Consider the following 25,540-nt stretch of genomic DNA (forward strand, 5'->3'; position numbering starts at 1 on the left):
TGCTTGATGGCCCCGGTGACGTACTGGGAGCTGGCTCTGTGTCACCCTTAGTAACAAACTTAAGCATTGACCCTGTTATGACAAGAAATCAATCACACAGCAGATTATTAAGATTTGTTTTGGTCTTAATAGTACATTACACAATGAAATTAATGTAAATACTAGCCTTACAAAGAATAAAATGCAATTAATGCAAATATGACTACAACTACTAATAATATTTATTATGATTTGATGATATTTCAATATTTCAATATTTTTATATACTCAGGGCTGATTGCATTCCGGCGCCGTGCCAGATCTCTGGCGTACCGGCGTGACAGCGAAAAAAAAAAACTAACAGAGATCTAACATACAGTTCTCTGGATCTACCAGAGGCGCAACTTTCACTCAATCACACTAAAGATAGGTTTACTAGCCAATCAGAAATATGGTGGGGGCGGGCCTTGGCCAAACAGATTGATCCTGAACGTGCTGTTGGATATTGATTTTCCGTACGCAGTTTGGAAAACCAGTATCGATTCAGAAAATCCTCTGATCGATTCAGGCAAGCAGCGGCCCCCGACAACGTCCCTTGTCGGACGCCTCCCTGGCCCCGCCTCCAGCAGCTGGAAGCGCCTTGCCCGCGACCTCGCTAGAGGGTCGGAGGGTGATGCGCCGCGGAAACACCGTCGAAGCTGCGGACCCTGGCTGCTGCACCGTGCGCCCGCGGGTTGCACTCTCCTCCAGGGAGAGAGGGGGGGTCAGTGTCAACGATTGACCGCGGTTATGTCTGTTTATGTCAGACAAATAGAGCCATGCAGTCCCAGAAACAATGGCACTTAACTATGGTTGCACTATTTTATAACTTAACACATCGTGTGCCTTTTTTTACATTTCAACTAGAGCTTCCTAGAGGAAAGATTGATAATTTAAAATTTTTGAATTTAAAAATTATCAACAGGTACTGAATTATTTGCTTATTACTACTTATTACTGAATCCATATCGGAGCATTTAAGCCAATCTAATAGATCAATATTGCATTTCTCTAACCTTTGTTTTTGTTTTCTGTTCCCACAAGCTGCAAGCTGTGTCACTCTCTACACTCTCTATAGCTTTCTCCTCCCCCTCCTCCTCCTCTCTCTCCTCCTTCTCTTTCTCCTCCTCCCCTCTCTCTTTCAGGCTCCCTTCTGATGGACCACGGCCCCCTGAGGCCATCTACTGTTTCCGGGCTCCAGCTGCCTTGAAATACGGACTGATCTGGATCATCACACCCTTGGCTCTGCTGGATCATTGCTCTCCTCTGCTTCACTATCTCCTCATATCTTTATTTCTGTTAACCTCGATGCCTCTCTCTGTCTATTACTAATTATCTTGTGTGGCCTGCCCTCTTCCAGGTCAGCATGGTGGACAGGAGGTCATCTGGCTCGGGCACCACTTGGTGATGCCTGTCCTGCTCGGTCGTCTCCTGGATCCACTCACTTTACATAACTTGTATCAGACTTTCTGTTGATATAACTTGTAAACTGTGAATTGTTGCTCTTTTCTGTACACACAACATCTATTACATGTCTGTCCATCCTGGAAGAGGGATCCCTCCTCTGTGGCTCTTCCTGAGGTTTCTTCCATTGTTTTTTTTTACCCTGTTAAAAGGTTTTTTTTCCATCAACATGTGAAGTTTTTCCTCACTCGAATCGAGGGTCTAAGGACAGAGGATGTTGTTCACTGTACACATTGTAAAGCCCACTGAGGCAATGTGATTGTGATTTTGGGCTATATAAATAAAAATTGATTTGATTTGATTTGAGAAGTGTCAAACATTCTTGTGCATATGCTGCTGGCAGCCCCCCTCCCTCACGCAGCACGTACTCTCATCTGGTCAGAAAGGTTCAGGCTTAAGCTCAAACTGCAAACAATGGCAGAGGAGGCAACTGAGCGGAAAAATGCCCCACCATTGCCCACGTCAAAGAGAAGAAATAAGACTGGTGAAGAAAAGCAGTGTAAAAACAAAGAACTGCACCATGCCAGTAAGAAAACTAGGATAAATATCAGAGCGTCTTTTCAGAGGTGGAGAGAGCAGCGAGATTTGTAAGGACTCAAGAGTGACGCAGTGTTTGCTGCTTTTCTGCTGGACAAGTAATGGGGCGTTCAGACCGAACGCGACAGGTGCGAATACAATCACTTCAGACTCTTCATTTGCGCCGCTTGATCATTTTGGACTTTTCGCTTCATTCGCGTCATTTGCGCTTGAGAAAAAAAGACGACGCGCTTGCCCGCTCATTTTTGAACTGGTCTTTCTCAACCCGCTCTCTTTCCACGTCGATCATGGCTGATGTCACCACCGTTGCTGCACTGTACCTGCTGTACAAGTCCCAGAAACGCCAGAAAACCACCCGCCGTCTTGTCTGGGTTCATGAAGTCCTCCGGAGACACACAGAGCTGGGGGAATTTCACTGTCTCCTCCAGGAGCTCCGTCTGGATGATGACCGGTTCCAGCGGTACCTCACGCTGACCGGAGCCCAGTTCGGGTCGGGGCGGTACAGTGCAGCAACTGTGGTGACATCAGCCATGATCGACGTGGAAAGAGAGCTGTCTGAACGCCTCCTCTTTTTTAAATTTGTCCCGGTAGAACACCGCAGTGGTGTCGTACAGCACCGGGTGCCCACACACAGCTACAATAAGCTTTTCCTCCATCGTTGCTCTGAGCAACCGTAAACAACCGTACGTGAGGGAAGTGACGTTGTCGACTTGAAATCGTCGCTGATTGGATGTGGCGGCGCGATGCTGCCTGAAAAGTTGGATATTTTCAACTTTATTCGCGTTGCTTCAGACGTGCCGCTCCAGATGCCCCAGGCGCTTCAGACGCTCCATTCGCGCCGCCGCCTGAATCCTGTGTCATTGCGCCATGTACATTAATTTTCAATGTAGAGTTGCCGCTCCATTCGCGTCTATCGCGTTCGGTCTGAACGCCCCTTAAGGACTCCTGCCTGATATATGTTTCAATCTATGCTTCAACCACAAGGCTAAGATGGCAGTGCTTACAGTAATACTCACAATAGGGCATATTGTCTTGTGATGTTGCAGTCGAGCTACGTAGCTTGTTGATAGATCTAGCTTGTATGCTAACTCCGGTGTTTGGCTTTGTCCTTATGGCCACTGGTTAGCAAAAGTGTCTTTCAAGTGACCGGGCAGTTATAATGTTAGTTTGTGTTCAGGACGCTCTGAAGTGGTTGAATTGGTTTAGAGAAATAACGTTACTCATGCTTCAGAAAGGCAGCAATGCAAAAATGTTACACCAGGTAATGAATTTAAAAAATGAACACATTTTAATAACTGTATATACTGCTGGGTGGCTTAACATATAATGTTATAACATAGCTACAACTTTAGATTATTGATTTAGAAAATAAATTAAGGAAGTTATGAACATTAATCAGTAGGGCTAACGCTAACCAAATTAACTAAAGCGTTAAAATAAATGCCATCCATCCATCCATTTTGCCACTGAGATATAACGGGGTAGAAGAATGCGTTTATAGGTTTAAATGGTATCTATGCTGTATATGTTTTTTGTGAAGGAAGCACTCACCTCATGGTGACATCATACAACTGAATGGACAGGCATGTCTACAGTGGAATCAAGACACACCCCCATGAAGAGGGGGGGACTCCCAGCCGGCTGGCAGCCGAAAGGAAGTCGGAAAAAACAAGGCGGCCTTAACTTTAGTTAACAGAAAGTGGAGATAGGAGGAAAGAAAAAATAGAGAGCAGTCAAAGATGCAAGAGATGAGATGGAACCGTGGGAAAAGGAGAGGAAAGAAGGGCTGAGGCAAACGTGGGTGAAAAGTGGTAATGGAGTGAAGAAACAAGGGGAAGGGGGTGGTATATACATCAGATAAAGAAACGAGACAACAACATGGGGGAGTATAGGGCAAAGTCAGATGAGAGCAGAGGGAAGAAAAGGAAGTGGGGAGAAGATAAAACGAGAAAAAGAGAAAGATAAAAGGAAAAGACAGGCAGGGAGGGAAAGATGGGAGGTTAAATCAAGAAAATAGATGAATTGAAATAAAACAGCAATCGGAAGTGAAGAGTTGAAATGATAGGTGGAAAAAAGAGAAGAAAATAGAAAAGGAAAAAGAGCGAAGACCCAAAAGAGGTAGAAAATAGAAATGCAGAAGGTAAAAATGACAGAAAGCAAATAGTTAGTCGTCGTTTTTAGACAGGGCGCCAAGCTGCCAATTTGCCCGTCCTTTTGGCGGCTCGGTCCACAGTTTTAGACAGAGGCCGGCAAATTGGGGGTCTGTTTTGGTTCGCCGATTTTCTGCCTCGTAGGGTACACTTATTGCCGCCTCGCCTGCTCTCTAAAAATGAGGCGGAAATGTGCCGGCCTCTGCGTGAGGTGGGCGGAGGTGTCAATGACCTGCACTGTTGTGCGACCCACAGCCGGGGAGTTTTAAAACCAGGAAACAGCTGATCACAGCAGTCAGTCCTTCATTTCACCCGTAGACATTAAGATGAGCAACTGGACAGCTGCTGAGATCAGGAGATGCTAGCGTCTCCTCGGTCTCTGTAGCTGTTTTGTTGTGTTAGCTTGTTGTTGTAGCGACAAGCTAAGAACGGTCGCTACTTTCAAATTTAAAGCCCCCCGCTAAGAACCCAGTTCTAAACTCCAATGGGGTGCAATGTAAAGCTCTTATTTTGAAGACAAATTCTTTGTCAACGTTCACAGCCCAACTTCGAGCTTCACGTCACTTCACATGTTTACGCCTACCTCAGAGGTGGCTTTTGGAAAAGGAGGAATATTACGCCTCCATTTTAGAAAGGCAGGCCAGCACATTGCCATCCTTACCTTGGAGCAAATGTGCCGCCTTTTCTATCTAAAAAGGGCTACTGATAGGAGAACAAGGACGAGAGTGTAAGATAGAGGACAGAAAAAATGATATGTTAAGAAGACGAAAGTGTAGAGAGAAGAGTGTAGAGAGAAGAGGAGGTAACATGCAGAGTACCATCCCAGTGTTCAGTTCCCCTCGTTTCCTATTGTCTCCGTCTACTCCCCACTGCTAATCACTTCATTCCACCCAGAGATCAACAGAGCGCCATCTTCAAACTCATCTCTCTCTCTCTCTCTCTCTCTCTCTCTCTCTCCATATATATATATATATATATATATATATATATATATATATATATATATTAGGGCTGTCAAAGTTAACGCGTTAACGCAACATCCTCTTAACGCCGTTAATTTTATTAACGCGCGATTAACGCTCGGCATAAAAAAACAAAAAACAAAACGCGCATTGAAAGATTTACGGCCGTCAGTGGCACCTGTAGTCTTGATCCAGAGGGTGGCAGAAAGGGAATCAGAAGAAGATGCAGCAGGGTTGGCGGTTCGGGAAAAACACAGTGGACTGAAAAGTGAGGAAATGGAGAAAGGACTTACCGTAAAATACCAAATAATAGCCGGGGGGTTTAGTTGTTTCAATCACTGAACAGACCAAAAGGCAATTTGGGACAGGCGTTTAATTCCTTCCTCACAATAATCCTGGATGAAAACATTACAAACTTCTCCAGCTTCTCGGTGAATTCTCTGGCATCCTCCTGTAAGTGAAGTTGTTGCGGCGGAGGAAACACATCCCCGCATGTTTATCTCAGTCTCCTCGCTAGCCTTCTTCCTCCCTCCAGCAGGCAGCCTGGCCCTGTTGATGTCCTCCTCGGACAGACGCTCAAGCTCCGTTTCTCTCACTCTCTTCTGGTCGACAGAGAAACATCTAGCGGCTGCTTCTCCCGAGTTTTCCTCTGCATATTTTAACAGAAAGTTTGAATTTCAAGTGGTACTTTTTATTGTTTTGCTGCACCGGAGCCATGGCGATCATCAGTGTGATACTGACTGACAGAAAGCAGCACACTGCGTGAAAAAGGCGAAGAAGAAAAACGTGCAGTGTCAGTGGACACCTCTTCTTCCTTAATTTTTTAAAAAATTTAAAATTAGACCCGACATTTATTTGGAACCGGCGGTTATTTACCAAAATATACATCTGCACCGGCGTTTAAAGGGACCCTGTGGAAAATTGAAACCCGGATATTATTTGGTCATTTACGGTATGAACGGCAAACTACTTTCGAAACACTGCCAGATGGTTCGGTCGATAGGACAAAAGTTATCTGCATGTACTATCGACATGAAATGAGTTACCATCGAAGTACATTGAGTCTCAAATATCACTTGCAAGCCAAACACACGGCAGATGCAGAGAGCCCCCCCGCCAAAAATGTTCATAATGCAAGCATATTTGCCCTTTCTTATGTTGTTAAAAGTATTAAGAACATTAAAAAATACATCAAGGTACATTTAAAACAGAAAAAAATGTGCCAAAAAAATTGCGATTAATTTGCGATTAATCGCGAGTTAACTATGGACAAAATGCGATTAATCACAATTAAAAAAATTAATCGTTTGACAGCCCTAATATATATACATATATATATATATATATATATATATATATATATATATATATATATATGGAGAGAGAGAGAGAGAGAGAGAGAGATTGGTATCTGTTTCTTTTCAAAGGCTTGAAGGGCAACATGCCACCATATATCAGCTCTTTACTGAACTGGTCACAAAGTCAGTCAGTGCGTTTACATGAGACTCAAGAAAACCGAATTACTGTGTTAGTCTGATTATGATTGGATCTTTAAGATGCATGTATACACCTTAGTCTGACTAGAATCGGACCGGATCGGATTTCTCATAGTCGAATTAAAGCACCCAGATTATTCGATTGATAGTCGCATTACTCCTGCATGTATACATTCCACCGTATCGGATCAGATTTTGCATTATGCGCAGGCGCGAGATTTTTCCCCGGGGCCGTGAGCCAGAAGTAGATGGACGGCGGCAGCGGCGTCTTTCCTCCGAAATCACCGCAAGAAAGAGCGCCATTGTGCATCTAGTTTGTGTAATTATTATGTACACCATATAAGAAATGTACAAAGATGAAGCTTCGTCTCAATCTTCGTACGCCATCTTTCTTGAATGCCGAGGCAGCTGGTGACGTAAAGAGGTCAGCCGGAGGTGGCTTTGTTACCACTAGTTGAAATGGGTACAGTGCCACCTAGCGTACCGGGGTATGACATGCTCCGGCCAATAATCCGATTTTCTCACTGGCATGTATACTCGGATAATTGCAGTTGTCTGATTGAGTAGCATAGTCGAACTATGGCTGTAATCTGACTAAGCTGTGCATGTAAACGTACTGACTGTTCAACATGCTCTAGTGTACCTGGGTAAAGCCTACATGGGTAAAGCCTACAATTTCAGTGCTCCATACATTCCATAAACATTTTGCAATGTACATTTAAACTTGATACAGTTATACCTATAGGTCAGTTTAAGACTTTGATTTCAAATTGCTCAGCTTTGGATGTAACTGTTTTTAACTCATGCTGTACTGTATAGTTGTCCGCCATTTATCTCATAATTGAAAATGAGGGCTTGCCCTCAATGATTCTTCAATATTTAATAGGTTGAATGGATGAATAATCCTTCAGTGTTATGTTACACATTAATACCACCTAAATTTATTTTTATGTAATAAACAATATAATCATGCAATTTTCAACACCTTTTTTTGTCGGGGTGGATAAAAAAAAAGGTAGGCAAATAAGAGTGAGGAACATAGGAGATCAGAATCTGATGAGGGAAGTTGCTCCAGCTGTTGACAGGATGTGTAATGTGTAAAACATTCTGGCTGTGGGTTTTGAATTGCACACTCCCTTGTCTGAACCAGAGCAGCAAACTCTTTATTCCAATCACATGTACAGTGAAGCACATTACAGACAGATTTCTTTTGTTTTAAATCTTCCCTGTAAGAGTTATTTTGTTTTTTATAAATAGTTGAGTTGAGTTGAGTTGATTATTTTGTCTTAGTTAGGAAAGTCTGGTGCCTTTAATCTCTTTAACATGGTGGAAGGCATACAGTTTATTATTAATTCAACAATGGTATCGGATCGGTATCGCGTATTGGCCGATACGCTCAGCCCAGGTATCGGTATCGGGATTGGATTGCATCTCTAGTAAGAGTCTGAGATAAACCTACATAAATGTGTATAAGAGTGAGCTAAAATTCACATCATGGACCATTAAAACAGTGTAAAACATGTTATTTTGATTAGTTATTTAGCAGTCAGTGTTTTATTAAGAACATACAATTGAATTTTAAATTAACAAAAGTTATGAAAATGTTTGTTTATGCTGTTATATTTATCAGAAAGAAAGAACATCGGAATCGGACATAATCGGAATCGGCAGGTCGGACTTTGGAAAATCCGAAATTGATGCATTATGAATGGAAAACAGAAAACAGGTGAGAGTGAATATGGCAGCATGGCACTCAGACGGAGACTTCATTTCAAATTCAAAGACAGGGCTTTACAGTACAGATATGTGGAGGATGATTCAGCAGGGAAAGCCACCAGGCATTGACCTGAGAGGAAAAAGGTACTAGAAAAAAAAAAAAAATAGAAGAGAGAGAGCCTGTAAGCTGATGAGCAGAGCCCAGCTAACTGGAAGTGTGAGGAAGAAAGTTAGCTTGGAGCTTGAGACCAGCCTTTCTGAGTGGATTTGCTATTACTTAACGCAGGACTAACATAACAGTATCAAGAAATGATTAGAAAATAATGGCATCTACTCTTCTTGCTTGGACAGAATAGACAAGCATCGGAAAGTCTTTCAAAGTGTGTGGGCTGTCCATCATCATCATTATAAATTAAGGTAGCTGCAATGAGACTTTAAAGACTTTATTTACTCCCTTTATTAAGGTGTAAATATGATCTTTTCAAATGACTTTCAGATCTGGAATTTGGAGATGTGTTAAGCCATTTTATTTTTATTTCAGTCGTTTTAACATTTTAAAACAGTCCACAGCTACTTCACGTGTTTATTTCCTTTCAGATGGGGACGAGTAGATTATGACTGAATATTAGTTTTTCTGTCAGCAGCTAGAGGTAGTTTGTCTAGATTAGGCTTGTGAATCTTGTTGGTAAACTTACAATTTAAAATATAGCTGTGTAAATTGTGTTCATGACATCAGTAGCTTGGACAACTTCAGATATCTTCTGTGGACTTTCAGTTGAGGTCCAGTATCTGCCGTTCTGACCTTATTGGTTTTTGTTGAGTGAGGAACAAAACCCTAACCCTAACAGAAGACAGTAGAGAGTAGAGTGGACAAATCACAGAGAGAGTGTGGGCTGGTCATTTCCCTTCACCATTAATTATGATTTGCTGTGCTTAGAGGTCAATTACCATACATCAAAGTTAGAATAATAAGGCCATCAAAATCTTGTTCAGTCATTGGCCTCTCCTGTCTGATCACATAGCTTCATCATGTTTTATGCTCACTTTATCACATGGTGGAGTGACAGCATGAGGCCTGCTCACCTACATCTTATAAGTCAGCAGAACAATAATAACTGTGTTATTGTAAAAGCAAACGTGTTTGTATGTGTGTTTGTTTGTGTGCGTGTGTGTGCGTGTGTGTGTGCACGTGTGTTTGTGGAGCAGGTGAACATTTTTTAGGTTCCCGGGAATCAACATCACAGAGAACCTGTCCTGGCCTTCACAAATCACCGCTAATATCCTCCTCCTAAAAGGAGCAGTGGTAAACCTCTTCCCTGGAAACTAAAAAATGCCAAGAACATCACTGGTACCTATCTACAATGTATCAATGATATTAATGAGGTGAGGTCCCTCGACAAAGCAGTGGAGGTTAAAACAAAGACATAACCTATAGAGCAACTTTTTTTCCATCAGGCTGAGAGAGTACTAAATTCATCCTTCACACTCTACTACCATTCTTTATTTTTATGATTATGAATGTATATAATTTCTAAGTAGCATAAAGAGACTTCAGGTAACATTTTGTTTTACTATCATTGCCACTGTCATGGAGAGGTATCTGAAGAACATATAACACTTTGTGGCCAAGATGAGATTTTTTTTTTTTACTGAAAAATGGCAGCTTGGACAGTGTAGTTATGAATCAATGAGTCTTGAAGGGCAGATGGCACAAGATGTCCTTTGCAAGGTACATCTACACAAACAGTATGACCAAAGATCCGTCAATATTAACAGCTTCAAATGAGTTATTAACTCAGCTGTAGTCTCAAGTTCAACCTCTAACTCTGGGACTTAAGGGCTCAACTTGTTTTCAGACGTTTTATCAGTCATGACAGCATAGGCTGTTTTCACTGTTGAAATCAAAATGAAGATCAGGTTTCAAGATGTGTTTCAAGCAAGGGCAGTAGATGTGGGGACATGCCTAGAGCAAGAATAAAATCAGCATCTTAAATCACTACCAAGTGTTTTTGCAAACAGGGGAGTTAGCAAAGGATCAATCTGGTGCCTCAATCCCCTGGGACCTATTGAAAGAATCTGTTTTGTCCTAATTTAGCTCTAAAATGTTTTTGACCACCTTTAAGGAGCTTTCAGAATGAGTAGAATGGTCAACTGGTCAACAGTTTTGATCAGGAATGGAGACATTCAGGACACATTCAGATATCTGGAAACATTTGGGATAGGGCCATCATATAGCCAAAATACAAGAAAGTGTTCCAAGACTGTCAGTTGTGTAGCAGAGGGACTCAATGTCAGATGTAACTTTGTGATATCCAGTGTTGGGCAACGTTACTATTAAAAGTTACTTGTGACATAAGATTACTGCCATTAGAAGGTAACGTGTTAGTTACTGCATTATCTACTGAAGTAAATAACATGAGTACTTTAGCATTACCTATTACTGTCATCATTTTGCAGCCTTCTTTACAATCACTAACTCTGCAACCAGAATATAGGAATGACAGATGCTATGTAACATTTACAGCTCGTTCTAACAATCTCCCAAAGGAGAAAAATAAGTTAGACAGCATCACATGAGTGGCATCATCCTGGGAATCTATTCTTGCCCTTAACCACTGAGGCCGAGGAGATGGGTCAACTGTATGTGGGTTTTTAACCCTTACTGGTTGGCTGGTGGACTAGGAAGGCTCCACCAAGGTGAGCCAGGAGCCAAGGTCAGTCTGCTGGAGGAGTAAATGATGAGCAGCTCAATGAAGGCTAACTCACCCTTGATTATGAAAAAAAAGGAGCAGTGGCCATAGTTCGAGATATACCATCAGTTTCTCAGGGAATGTCACCAATGAGGAGGTCAGTGTAGGAAGGAGTAAAAGACTAAAGTCCATAAAAGTGCCAGAAGTTTATATTGTGAAAACATAAAAACATCAAAAACCAAAAAAAAAAAAAAAAAAAAAAAAAAAAAACATAAAAACAAGCCTTCCTAAACTAGCAGCAGGTGAGGCAGTACACTAAGTGACATCAAGATGGCAGTCATCTTAACATGACCAGGAACTTATCCAGATAAAACAAATGTCAGGGTTCTAAAATCTCTACCTTGTTAAAGCATAAAGTTAGGTTTGGGCTTACAACTGGAAAGTGTCAAAGGCTTCTGGCAAACAAACACAACGCTGACACATGCTCAGCTGGTAGAGCACATGCCACATATGCAAGGAAGTGAAGTGTCTTTTTTACACAGAGGCACTCTCTCAATGCATAAGCCATTTGTCGAATGAATGTAAAAGTGTTCCCAGCATCATACTATCATTTGATGTTCAGGGTTTCCCCCAGAAAACTTGCTCAGCCCGGTGGTAGGTTGGAAGGGCGGCCCACTGGCGGTGAAGCATGTTTTTTTTTTGTGACAGGGGCCTGACACAGGCCAGCAACTGACTGATGGCAGTGCCCTATAGGTAACAGATTCATGACACAGTAGAGTTTAGAGTGGTTCCATACTGCCTTGCATTAAGTCAGAGTTAAAACTTAATTGGTGGGCAATTGCTTTAGCTTGCTTTAGGAGCCAGTAAAGGCATTTAAAACACACGCTCAACAAAACTCACAAGCCTACAACATGAAAACAGTGCAAACTAACTATTGGATATTTCATAATAGATATTTCATTATAATCAGTGACATATATTTACATTTAAAACAATGTGGCATTTGCTTCTACTTGCTGTCATATTGATGCTGGTGTGATGGTGGACTCAACAGGAGAATTTAGTACATCTTGCCTATAAGTAGTGCAAGGAGCTTCAATAAAAGCTCTATGGCTTGTGTTCATGTCAGGAACCTGAGACAGTGCAACATGTTTTGATTTTTTGTAGAAACTATGACTGCCGAAGACAAGATCTACTCAGAGAATTGCAAAAACTTAGTGCACTTAATATTGTTAATATTTTCACGTATTGCAAAGCAAACAACATATACTTACCGTAATTGGTCAAGTACAGCCACCCGCTGTACAAACTAATTTTGATTAAATCCACTGGTTGTATGTTTCCCATCGCGGCACGGAAAAGGCTGCTCTACCACTGCAGCGGACAACAAGCTAACATTTATGCTACATCCATGCTTGCTGCCTCATCGACCCATGACTAAGCCAAAGTCACGCTGCTGCACACCTGGTCAACAGGTGAACTAGCGGGTTCAACGTCTCCGCCTTTGTTCGTCCGACTTTGGAAGATTTTTGGCTTTTTCTTTGTGACATCCCGTTATGTTCAATCACAAGTAGCGTAGTTAGCTTGTAGTGACAGTAGCAGTGGTTTGTGGGGCATTATGTGATGAAAAGACACCTGACCTCAGACCCGCCATGTGTTCACTTGTTAAACATAAGATGTCGCCATTTAAATAAATAAACGATGCTTAGCCTGGCGGTGGGAAATTTAAGCCTGGCGGGCCTTTCAGGGGAGGTTAAATTTCTCTCTGCACTCTAAACACAAGATGCATTTATTAAGTGTAAGCAGGTTATGTAACATGACCCAGGAATGTGTCATATATGGCGCTAATCAGCCGTTAGTGTAACAGTTGGTATGTATTATCAGCCGTCTCGTCAATGGTCCACTACAATGAATCATGAATTACAGCCACAACAGAGAGGATGATGAAGAGAATGCATATTTCTGGCACAGAAAACGAGATCCATGTGTCTTAGGTGGAGGTTGGAAAACACAAGTTATTAATTTTTCAATTTACGTTGTCCTTTATCAGTGTGAGGACAGTGAACCACCCAAGTATTTACAGTGATAAGACCCACAGTCAGTGTTGTCCCTCAGCCTGGAATGTCAATTGCAAATGGAAGTTTGATACTTGAACACTATTTATTTATTGATTGAAGTTAAGTTATAGTGAACTCGGCCTGCATCATCATCAGGATTGATGATGATGATGCATGTTTATTAAATAGGATAAACCCCTTGAGATGAACCATCTCGTTTTCGAGGGGGTCCTAACATACAATAATAAGAAGACAATGAAACAACTAAACAGGATCAGAAAACAAGCAAACAAACAGAGACATTACAGACAATAAAGTAAAAAGGAACACAAAAACAAAACAAAACAACAAGCACTATTCAACTGATACACTACAACCAAAACAATCCGCACATAATCAAAAAGATAGTGATACAACCACTGGATGGCCACAATGAGGCCATTGCCCAGCAAAAGATATAAAAGAGAATAATGAAGATAGAGTATACAGTGGTTTGTAAATTGTATATAGGCATAATATCATCTGAAACATGTACAGTTTAACTCAAAATAAGAAGACACGCCAGTTTTAAACAGGTGAAATGATGTCAAGGATCGTATGTTTAAAGGTAATTTATTCCAGTCTGAAGGAGCCTTAAACCTAAATGCTCTCTTTCCAACTGCTTTTCTAACAGAAGGAATGGAAAAGAAGTATTTCATTGAATGTCTTTATTGATATTTTGAGGAACAAGGTACTAAAAATTGTTGTAGGTAATGAGGGTAGTTTAAATGTAAACATTTAAAGATGAGTTGCAGCCAATGAATGTGTCTTCTTGTATTGAGTGAAGACCATTTGAGTGAGTTATACATTGTACAGTGATGAGTATTAAAATAACATCTAAGAACAAATTTACAGAGATTATCATATGCTGTATTGAGGGGTAGAAGGTTAGTTTTGGATGCATTATGATAAACAACATCTGCATAGTCAAAAAATGGCAATATGAGTTGTGTGGCTAGTTTCTTTCGGATATTAAATGTAAAACAGCTTCTAGATCTAACTAAAACCCTGGTTCCAAACTTAATTTTGCGGAGAACATAATCAATGTCCGGTTTGAATGTGAGTTCACAGTATCATCTGCATATAGTTGAACAGAAGAATTAGAACACATTAAAGGAAGATCATTAATAATAATGGAAAAGAGTATTGGACCCAGAGTCGAACCTTGGGGTACACCTCTTTGTTGGACAAAAAGGTCAGACTTACTCCCTTGAATAACCACACAATGTTTTCTATTATGTAAGTAAGAGTTAAACCATGAAAGTGCATTTTGTGATAGACCAATTGCATAAAGTTTATCCAGGAGTAAATAGTGGTCAACCAAGTCAAAAGCCTTTTTGAGATCAATAAAAATAGCCCCTGTGAGCTTACCAGTGTCAGATGCTGAAAACACATCATTAGTAAACTTTAAGAGAGCAGTAGTTGTTGAATGGTTAGGTCTAAATCGAGATTGAACTGGTGATAGGATATTATTATTCTTAAGATACTGTGATAGCTGATTAAAGATTAGTTTTTTCAAATACTTTAGCTATAGTACAGAGTATTGAAATAGGTCTATAATTATTTGGATCAAGAGTGTCGCCACATTTATAAAGTGGGGTAATACGTGAGTATTTCCAGATAGTTGGTAACTCACAGGTGGATAAGGACATGTTAAACAAGTCAGCAAGTGGGTACATAAGAATGTGAGAGGCTAATTTAATATATCTTGATTCAATATCATCCAGTCCAGCACCACTGCTTGAACTCAGTTGTTTGATAGCAATCAAAACTTCTGTAGGTGTTATTTTTGCAAAGGAAAAGGTACTGTGGCAGGTTGAAATATTATTGAAACTATCAGTATAGGAGAAGTTGGGTATGAAGTCAGAGCAGACAGAGGAAAAATGCTGACCGAACACCTGGGCAATAGATACAGGGTCATGATTTATTATATTGCCATCTCTTGTTTGATTAATATGACATTTCTCTGAAGTGTCTATTATGGATTTTACACTGTTCCAGAATTGTTTAGGATTTTTAAACTTATTAGAGAGACACTCAACTTTATTGTTGCGGGTCAAGGTTTTGGAGACATTTCTTAGATGCCTGTATGTTTCCCAATCAGCATTTTCTCTTGTCTGACGAAATTTAGCCCAAGCCACATCCTTCTGCCTAAACAGACTTATAAGTTCTGCACTTATCCAGGGTAAGTGTCTACCCTTGACATTTGAGATTTTCCATGGAGCATGTCTGTCTACTACTTGAATGAACTCTGAATATAAAAAATCCCAGGCATCTTGAACATTTGGTATTAATTGGAACCTATCCCAGTTAATTGAGATTAAATCATTAATAAATAAATCTACATTCATTTTCTTGTGTTGTCTAATTCTTACACATTTTGGTGGCAATTTTGGAATATTGATCTTCCATACACAGTAAATAACTGAGTGATCACTAAAGCAGTCTGACAAAACACCAGCTTTGATATATCTATCAGGGTGAGTGACAAGTATCCAGTCAAGTAAAGACTGACTTGTTGGAGTAATTTGAGTGGGTTCCTTAATTAGTTGTGTTAGGTTAAGTTTTTCAAAATTATTTTTTATCTTTAACAGAAGATTTATCTAACCAATTTCTGTTGAAATCACCCAAGATTATCATTTCATTTTTACATGAGATAGAGTCAATGGTGGAAATTAAACAGTTAGAGGACTCAACTGGGACAGAGGGAGGTCTATACACGTTTCCAATTGTTATATATTTATTCTGATGAAAAAATATTTTAACAAAAAGGCATTCAAAATGTATAGGTTTAACTGTGGGTGTAATTAGCTCAGAAACGAAGTTGGAGGAAACATATGTAGCCACGTCGCCGCCCCTGGAGCCTCTATCAGCTCGATAAAGTACATCATTTAACAGTTTGATTTCATTGTCAGAGACTTTACTATTAAGCCATGTTTCAGACAGTGTAATGATATTAGGATTGTATTGGGTTACCCAAGCACGAAGTAAATTAATTTTTGGCAGAAGACTTCTAATATTCAAGTGAATAATCTTTAAACCTTTTTTATTATTCATTTTGAAAATAAGAGTTCAATGAGATATCAACATTATTAAGGGATAAATTGGAAGCTAGGCAAATTGAAAAATTGTATAAGATTGTTAGAGGTTGTAATATTATAGCAACAAAACAAACACACAAAAAACATAGACACAAAAGAAACAAAAACACAAAAAACACAATATCTGGCCCAGCAGCCCCAGCCATCAAAAACCAGGGCATCTCTGTGAGAAGGCCACATTCAGTCAGTATAAGCAGAAACCATAAAAGACACAAAGGTCTGTCTGCATTGTAGATAGAATAGTGACATAGCTCAACAAACATGACATGTAGACATGTAAATAGCTTACACATTCCTTCTTTTTTTTTTTTTTTCCCTCTTCCTCTTTTACGACAACAATTGAGAACATCTGGAAAATGCAGCAGTACCTACGGATTTACGACAAACCCGAAAGTAAACAAACAAATCAATTTGTGCCAGATAATCAAAAGACATTCCAGCGCATATAAACTACTCACCCAATAAAATATATAAATATAAAAACAAAAACAAAATAAATCAGGCTGTGTCAACATAGCCTTGGCAGAGGTACAGCCTCAGAGGTACAGATATTTTAATATCCCGGCTTGTAAACACCATGTAACCGTATTAATTGCTCTTATGAAGGAGAGGAGACATGAAGGCAGTTTCAGCGGCTTTGTGACAGGTGAACAGTTGGAATTTTCCATCAACAATGACATTCAGTGTGCATGGATACCGGAGAGAGTATTTTAAGTCAAGTTCATGGAGTCTCCGTTTAACTGTATCAAAAGAACAGCGCTTCTTCGTGAGCTCCGCGCTGAAGTCAGGATATATGTAGATGCGAGTACCTTTATACACCAGCTCCTTTTTCTCTCTGGCAAGAAGGAGGATTCTCACCTTATCCTGAAAATTGAGAAGTTTAATCAGGATAGGCCTTGGACCAGCTCTATCCTTGTGAAGGAATGTTGGAGTACGGTGAGCCCTCTCAATAACCGGAGCAGCGGGGAGGTTTTCTCGCCCAAGGAGCTGTGGGATTAACTGGGACATGAAGCCAAGAATGTTGCGGCCCTCAGAGGATTCGGGAATTTTAACAAAGCGAAAATTGGAAGATCTGCTTCGGTTCTCCAGATCCTGAATCTTGTCCATCAGGTAGGCATTATCTTTAGCTAGATCTTTGTTCTGAGTCATGAGATCTTGTAGATTATTTTGCCCCGATCTGTTGTTCTAATGAAGAGACATGCTCTCCAAGAGTATCCAGTGACATCTGAATGCTGATCAGTTTTGTTTGGATAGGATCGATCTTTGAATCGAGATGAGTGACCATATCTGTCTTGATCTGTTGTATGCCATCCCACAAAGTTTGTAGTGAGATCTGATTTTGTTGATCCAGTGCCATTGTACAGCCGAATAATATTATCCAGTCGTTGTGCCGAGTAAATGGAAAATAAAGTAGACTTTAAGCCTTATGGCAAGTCATGTGTAAATAAATCACACTCTTAGTATGATTTGTAGAGCTACAAGAATAAGCAAGCAGACAAGCCTGCGCTGTGCCAACTCACGCTGCGGCCATCTTGAGAGACAGAGAAAGAGAGCTGTCACTGACTTTATTTTCAGGTTTTGATGAATCATATGATCTATATGGTGGTGAGGCTGTACCAGGAGAAGGCAGTCAGTCTCCAGTGCACCCTGTGTGGCAGAGTGCATGGTGCAGTCTGACAGCACAGTCATGTCCGCTGCAGCCATTTCTAACTAAACTAGAATCAGACTTGGTGAAACATGTACAGTATTCATTCTTTCAAGACAACATGGATCTATGTTTGATATGATGTGAAATTAAATGTCAGAACCATCATTATGAGTAAAATAAAGCCTCTCATGTCTCCCAGTCTGTCATGTCCCCAATGTTTGTATTTTTTCACTTGTTGCCACACATGAAGAAAACAAATTGTGTCTGCAGTTCTGTGATGTATCTGTGGTATTACGCTTGTTGCCTTGGTTTGTGTTGACACAGTTTTAAAACTGCATATTTTCTGTATTCACGCACATAACACAGAGCTCTGTTCCCTCCATTGTAATTTCAGTTGTAAAACACCATGGCAGACAGATTTTCTGGCTAGCATTTTTCCCTCTCTAGCCCCACTCTACTTCCACACCACACCACACTGTTGACTTTTGTGTAATCTTGAAAGTGCTGCATGGAAGACAAGAATGTTGCAAATATTCAATATGACCTTTTCCAAAGGCCTAATAAATACTAATTTCCTGTTCATCTAATTAGTGCCTGGAGGAATTTGTCTTCATCAATTATTGAGTAAAACCAGGAGGAACTATGTTCTGTCATTATGATGGATTTATAATGGTTGTGGTAGTGGTGTGGGGGGTATTATTTATTAAGTAGTTCCTTAATTGTGTTGAAAACACTCCCTGATGTGTACAACATTAAAGGAGTGGGATATAACAATGCTACGGAGTACACACCTGTTGATGTGAACACAAACAGTTGTCACCAGCTGTCTTTTTGTGTTATGTAAAAAATATCCTACTTCCAGGGCGCTTATAATTCAGGATCTATTATGCTATTTGACTAATTATCAAGGATGTCTGGCTATTTATTACATTTTAATCATTGCGTTTTATTCATTACGTAACTTTTCGAGAGTGACCATTTAGTGTAACTGCTACAGTACCTTAAAATACTTGAATTGAAGGCATAATTTTTTTAGATTTTGCGCAGCAACATTAAAGCAACTATGTATTTTTAATTTTTTTTTTTTGCCTTGAAAAAACAGCTTTAAAATCATTTTGATGGTACAGGATCTTGTAATAGGGTCTCTGTCACAGCCATACATATCCCTTTTTTCTGCATTATGTACCTTCAGTGAGAGGGTAGGATCACAGCTTTACATACATGTTCACTTCAAAATACAAGTTTTCAAGACATGATGTTATGATGATGTCATGAGTTTTCTTTGTTGTCAGTGCCTACATTACATTTACATCTTTGCAAATTGTTACAAACAGGAGATTTGTGTTAACAACAGTGGTGCTGCACAAACTTTGAAAGTTTCTTCATCATGCCGCTTGAAACATGAAATATTTGTGAGAAAAGTTGTTAGGCTAGGCGGCCAAGTGTGGGGAGATTTTGTTGCTAGGTGAAGCAGCTTGTCAGTCAAATGAGAATAGCTGGTCCAACTTAAAGGTCGGTCCACCTTAGTGAGCCTGGGCTGAAGTCGATGATTCCATGGCTAATCCGCTTCATTACTGACACATTTTCAGCCCAATATTTGGAAACATATATAAACGGCTATTACCGATATTTGTGAAATTCTAGGTGATAAATAGAGCTCATAATGTGAAGCCAAATGTCTTAACAAGTGCAGCATCTTTACTCTGAAAGTGGGAGGATGTTCTTCACAGTTTCAGGAATAAACAGAGAGACTGCATTTTGAAACACATCTTCAAAATGTTTTAGTGAGGAGGCATAAGTGTTGTCTTTTCCTGGTTTTAGAGGCTGTATTTAAATAAAGTGATGTGATATAAATCCATATTTACGATGACTGTTTATCAAATATCTCATTGTATTAGTTAGTATAAAGTATACCAGTAGTCATCTCTACAACATGGTAGCAATGTCTATGTCAGAGTAGGGCCTATTGGCTCAAAAATATTGATTGATTTAGTCACCAAGTCCTGAGAAGATTTCAAAATATAAAGTATATATCGTATTCTGCAATATGGCCAAAATAGATTGTGATATTATTCTAAACCTTCCTGAAAGGACTGTGCTGCTTGTTTAGCATGTTTAAGTTCGAAAACATCTTAAAAATACATCATGAATCATTCCATGATGCTTGAGCCTTGCTGGTCTTTTTAAATAGACTGGCAGAGACCCTGAATGCACCATTTGTCGGTTCTGAATTCTAAACATTAACACGTACGTTATCTGTTGCACATCTTTATTTTACAGGTGAAAAAGAGCAGAACAAAATACGCAGAGGGGAAATAAAAAAATGCCAAGTGTCACCTCTACACACAAATGCATGCACACTAGCTTTGCACACATACACACACACACTTCAGTCCAGAAGGGACTACACAGTAAGTGATGAAGCAGCAGACATGAGCTGGCGTCGATAAGGATACAGCTAACATTTATTAAAGCACTCTTCCTCTTGTGCTGAAACTCTGGGACTTCCACATGGAGCCAATGGACGAGGCATAATTAAAAAGATAATGGTGCTGGCAGTGGCCTTGTTGGCATGGCTCAAGGGCTGCCCACTGCTATCTGGGCAGCCAGAAATGAGAGGTGATCCATTTCAGCCCATCCTCCCACTGTCCACCTCTACTGTATAAAACCATATAATATGTGCGACCACTCACCCCATCTGAGTGGACCAGAGCTGAGCAGGAAGGTGGGAGCCAATGATAGGGCCTTATCTCCCAGTTTAAAATTTAATTGTCGTCTTCCCTCTGCTAAGTTTTTCCTCCACCTTCACTTCAATCTTTAATGAAGATTAAGGAGTTCCAACTAAGCCTTATCAACATGACTAAGGAGGGGAGGAAAAGCCTAATCAGGAGAAGCCTTCACATACACACACGCACAAATGCATGCACGCACACACACACACACACACAGTCATACTACCAACCTGTATGATGTACTAAACAGTACAGTCTGGAGCTATGGTTTTTGTAGGGTTCGGGACCAACAGAGCATTGAGCCCTTTTTTCTGAATCAAACTCCCATCACATTAGTTTTGTTAAATTTATATTGGAGTTAAACTTTCATGCATATCAATAATTTAGTTCTGAATGATTTAATATTCATTTAATTCAGTAGATATGGTATTGTCGTATGGTCTGTTTTTGGATCAAGTAGCTCATGAAAAATAAGATGTACTAACTTTAGCTTGCTACAGGTGTTTCTTTAAATGTATCAGATGTCAGCATGTTCTCACTCCAACTCAAATATGGCAGCATGGTCAGTGGCACAGTATGATGGTCTTTTTCTCCCCTGAGCATTCATTTTGCATTAGCAAGGCTCCAACGTCAACCTCCTAAGAATAAAACTTAAGTACATTTTGTCTGTAGATTACCTTATTTTACCTTAAAACAGATGAGCCCTGACACTTGGTCACATGGGACTTGACCCAGTAGCTGACACTAGGCCAAGATTGCAACATTTTTTGTCCCCCCACTTTCGGTGTGATGTAACAGTTGTGATAGTATTCCGGGAACCTTTGTGTGTGAGTCCAGCGTAATCCCTCCTGGTATTCTTGTGATCTTTGAGATTTTGACAGGAAATTAAATGTTCTATCTATCTGTAAAACGACAACAACATCAGGTTGCAGTAAGGATCACCGTCTTAGGTCCAGGTTGAGCAGCTAAAGTTGTAAGTACTAAAGTAAGGCTGGGCGATCTGAACCTAAAATAATATAATATTCTTAGGCAATATTGTGATACACACTATATACATGATATTCTAAAATGTCCTCAAAAGCTCTTCATAAATGCTAGGACTGAGTGACAAACATAACATAACAATATTATTAACTACTACTTGGTGTTAAGTCCCCGGATGGTTGGGGGATGAAGGGAGTAACATAGTAAAATGATAAACCGGGTGTAAAGGAAACAAAAGAGAACTGTAGCAAATATTAACTCAAAAAGGCTTTATTGCCCACAAAAAAAAACACTTATTAGCCCACACGGCTATAGTCACGAGAAAACACTACACAAAACACACTACACGCTGTAGCTCAGGCTCTCTGGCTCCTGCATATCACGGCCGCCCCGGCCCACTGGCATCTACAGCACCTTTATACCACATGGCCTAAGTGGCAAGTAGCCCCAGGTGTGCGATCCACACACTGACGAGGAGGAGGAGGAGGAGGATACGGGTGTCACCTGAATGGGTGAAAGAAAACAACACAAAATACACCCACAGCACTGGGGCCGTAACACCCCCTCCCATAAGAACAAACCATGTTTGTCCATACACACACCCTACAAAACAATGTACACCTCCACCACATGTTATTCACACACAGACAGACACAGTGCAGACCTCTGCCACAGGTCATATTCACCTGGCGACACACAAAACACTCAAGTTACCCCAGACACACCACCCGGCTGTGAAACCCACCGTGAAACCCACCTGGGCACACCCACGTTTGTACCTCTTACCACCACGAACAGTTTTCCTTGCTACAGTACAACCTTTTTCCAAAGATGAAGGTAGCGTGATGTTGGGCTCTTGGAACCGGCAGACCACTGCGCCACCAGCAGGGGGCAACCTACCCTCAGCTGGGGCAGAAAACCAGTTATTAGGCGCAGTGTGGGTCCGCCGAGGAGACGGCGCTCGAGTCAGCGCTTTAGCTACCATCACTCCTGAATGATGTTTATCACGACAGTCATAGTGAGCATGAAGGATAGGACTTACAACCTCTGGCACAGGAAAGACCTTGCTACCTGCCACGTCATTTCCCATGATAAAGTGAACACCGTCTATGGGGAAACTAGCACGCATCGCTACTGGGAAGAAACCAGTCACTAGCCCACTCATAATGTGGACGCTATGGAGGGGTGAGGGCATCGACCTCATCTCAATGCCTCTCACTACCGCACTCATGTTACAAGCTGACACTGCACTCAAAGGTAACATCTTTGAGAGGATTAGGGACTGTAAACAAGCTGTGTCTCGCAGCACGGTGACAGGGCGCTGGTCCTCGGCTCTTCCTGTGAGGGAAACGTAAGCTTGAAAAATGAATGGCTTGAAACACTCATCAGGCCCACTTGAAACATTATTCGGGCCTACCAGTGACACAGTCTTAATGAGCCCGACACCTTTGGGCTTACTCAACACTGACGCCTGCTTCTTTCGCTTCAGGGACTGACAGTCAGCCACTACATGACCAGGCTAATGGCAAAAGAAACACAGCTTCTCTGTATTACCAGCTACCTGCGGCACAGGAGCCTGGGTCACTGGCACGTCAGCTGAAGTTTTTAGCTCATCATTATTAGATGGTTCACGTTTCACAAACACCGGTTTATGTGTGAGGGCAAACTCATCAGCCAGATACGCGGCCTGCTGCAGAGTGGTTACCTTTTGCTCATTTAAATAAATGACAATACGGTCTGGCAAACAGTTCTTAAACTCCTCAAGTAGCATAAACTCGCGCACCGACTTCAGATTGTCAGCCTTACATGCAGAACACCAGCGGTCAAAAAGAAGCACTTTCTCCCTCGCAAAGTCAGAGTGTGTTTGGCTTGATGTTTTTCTGAGGTTTCGAAACCTCTGCCGATATGCCTCAGGCACGAGCTCATACACACGCAGAATCGCACTCTTCACTTTCTCAAAAATCAGACTGTCCTCCACGGACAGAGATGAACAGGCCTCCTTACCCTTGCCGGTTAATTTACACTGGAGTAAAATGGCCCACACGTCCTTCGGCCAGCGTAAAGCAACTGTCCTCTCCTGCTGGTCTAACTGCAGACGAGCTATCTGGAGCTTTAACCGAGCGTCTACTTTTGAACCGGGAGACGACTCGACCGAGAGTGGTTCACATCGAGGCAGCGTGAACGGCTTCATCTCCGGCCCAACTCTCCCCACATCAGGAGTAGGATCAACTGGCCTTGACCGCGGCGCCTCCCCCACCTGAGGAGCGGAGCGGCCGGCGGCCAGGAGCTCTGGCAACCCGGGGGCAGGGTCCTCACCGGTGGCCACCAAGCCAGGAGAATCCGACCCAGGTACCACCAACACACCCTGATCAACTAAGCCGGTAAGAATAGCTGCTTTAAGCTCTCCCTTCACCCACGCAGTTGAAACAGGTAATTCATAATTTCTAGCAATTTCATATAAATCGCTCTTTTTACACAGTTCGAGCTGCTCCACACTAAGATTAGCCACGAACTCATTTAACACAAAAGTCCCCTTACTCAAAAAACAGCAGATAAAGAAAAATCACACACCTAGCCACCGGCTGGTTTAACCCTCTGGGGTCTGGGGTATAATTGGCTGTTTGACTATTTTTGATTTTACCATTATATTTCACCTTAAAAACTATTTACCTTGCCTTGTTTGGTGTCATTATTTTCATCACAACCTCACATGTGTGACTGTACAGTTATTTTTTCATTTTGACATACTGTATTAACACAATGGACCTAAAATCACAAAAAAACATAAAATCCGAGTAGGAAAAAGTTAGATTTTTTACTGGGAAAACCACAAATATGCTTAACAAACCATTTGTATTACTTATAATGCAAATATAAATTGTTGTTTGCTAAATTTGTGCATACGTTTTTGAAATGTACAAAGTTATATGTAACTATTTACATTTAAATGCAGGCAACGCTCAGGTCTGCCTGAGCTCCTTCCAGCTGAATAAAGAGCTGCACTGCCTGCTCCACATTCAGCTTCTCCTCATTGTTTTGACTCATTAAACAAAAAAGCGACTCCACTACTCACTAAACACACTAACTATACACTCCAAACACCCTAAATGTCACAAATCTCCCCACTCTTAAAACTTGCGATCTCTGTGACCGGCACTGCTGCTTTCACTTTTCCGCCCCGTCCCTTCCAAATCTTCCCCCCCGCCCTTAGCAACCAAATCACGTGGTTTGCCATGTAATTTTGTGATTGGCTGGTGTGGTCCCTTTTTCCACCAATAGGAAAGTGTTTTTTTTGCTTGCACTTCCTGTTTGCGGACACGTTCGTGAGGAAATCCCCGATCTCTTGAGAAGGGTCTAGCTGCAGCCGCAGCCAAGCCAGAGCCGCTACAAACCACGCCCATTACAAAACACGCCCATACAACACTACGGTGGCTGTGGACGCCCAGAGCACTTAGAAAGCAAACACAAAGGAAACAAAGCAATAACCAGATCATTTTTAACAACTTAAACGGTTGATTCACAACATTAAATGCTTTTCAATGCAAACAATGTGCTTGAAACAATAAATATATACAAAAATAGAAAGTTAAGTAATAAAAAAAATAAAAGATTGGGATAAAAGATTAATCTGATAAAAGATTATATAGGACTGCTAAATCTGGTGCATGCATCTTTTCATTTTTTATATAAGTGACTAATGTATGTGCACAGGGTTATTTTAAATTCAATGAAATAAAATATTTACGATAATAATAATTAGTGGTAGTCATTTCAATTAAAATAAGTTGTTTCCACCAGCCGTTTTTGTAAGAGCCACACTGTCACAGAGCTTGGCCTACTACATCAGATGCCATAATTATCACTCTAAGGTGATGATTTCTTATGGGTTAACAGAAAAGATTGCTCGCCCTTTGACACAAATAAAATGTATTTATGTATTTATAAA

At 40.9% G+C, this 25,540-nt stretch overlaps 1 protein-coding gene across 4 annotated transcripts in view; it reads right to left on the bottom strand.

Annotated features, from left to right (window-relative positions):
* LOC115570877 (RNA binding protein fox-1 homolog 3-like) overlaps window positions 1–25,540 on the bottom strand; it is a 1,044,539-nt gene that overhangs the window by 506,859 nt on the left and 512,140 nt on the right. The gene's annotated exons all lie outside the window — the stretch shown is intronic.

This window comes from Sparus aurata, chromosome 20, assembly GCF_900880675.1.
Source record: "Sparus aurata chromosome 20, fSpaAur1.1, whole genome shotgun sequence".
In the NCBI taxonomy this organism is placed as follows: Eukaryota; Metazoa; Chordata; class Actinopteri; order Spariformes; family Sparidae; genus Sparus; species Sparus aurata.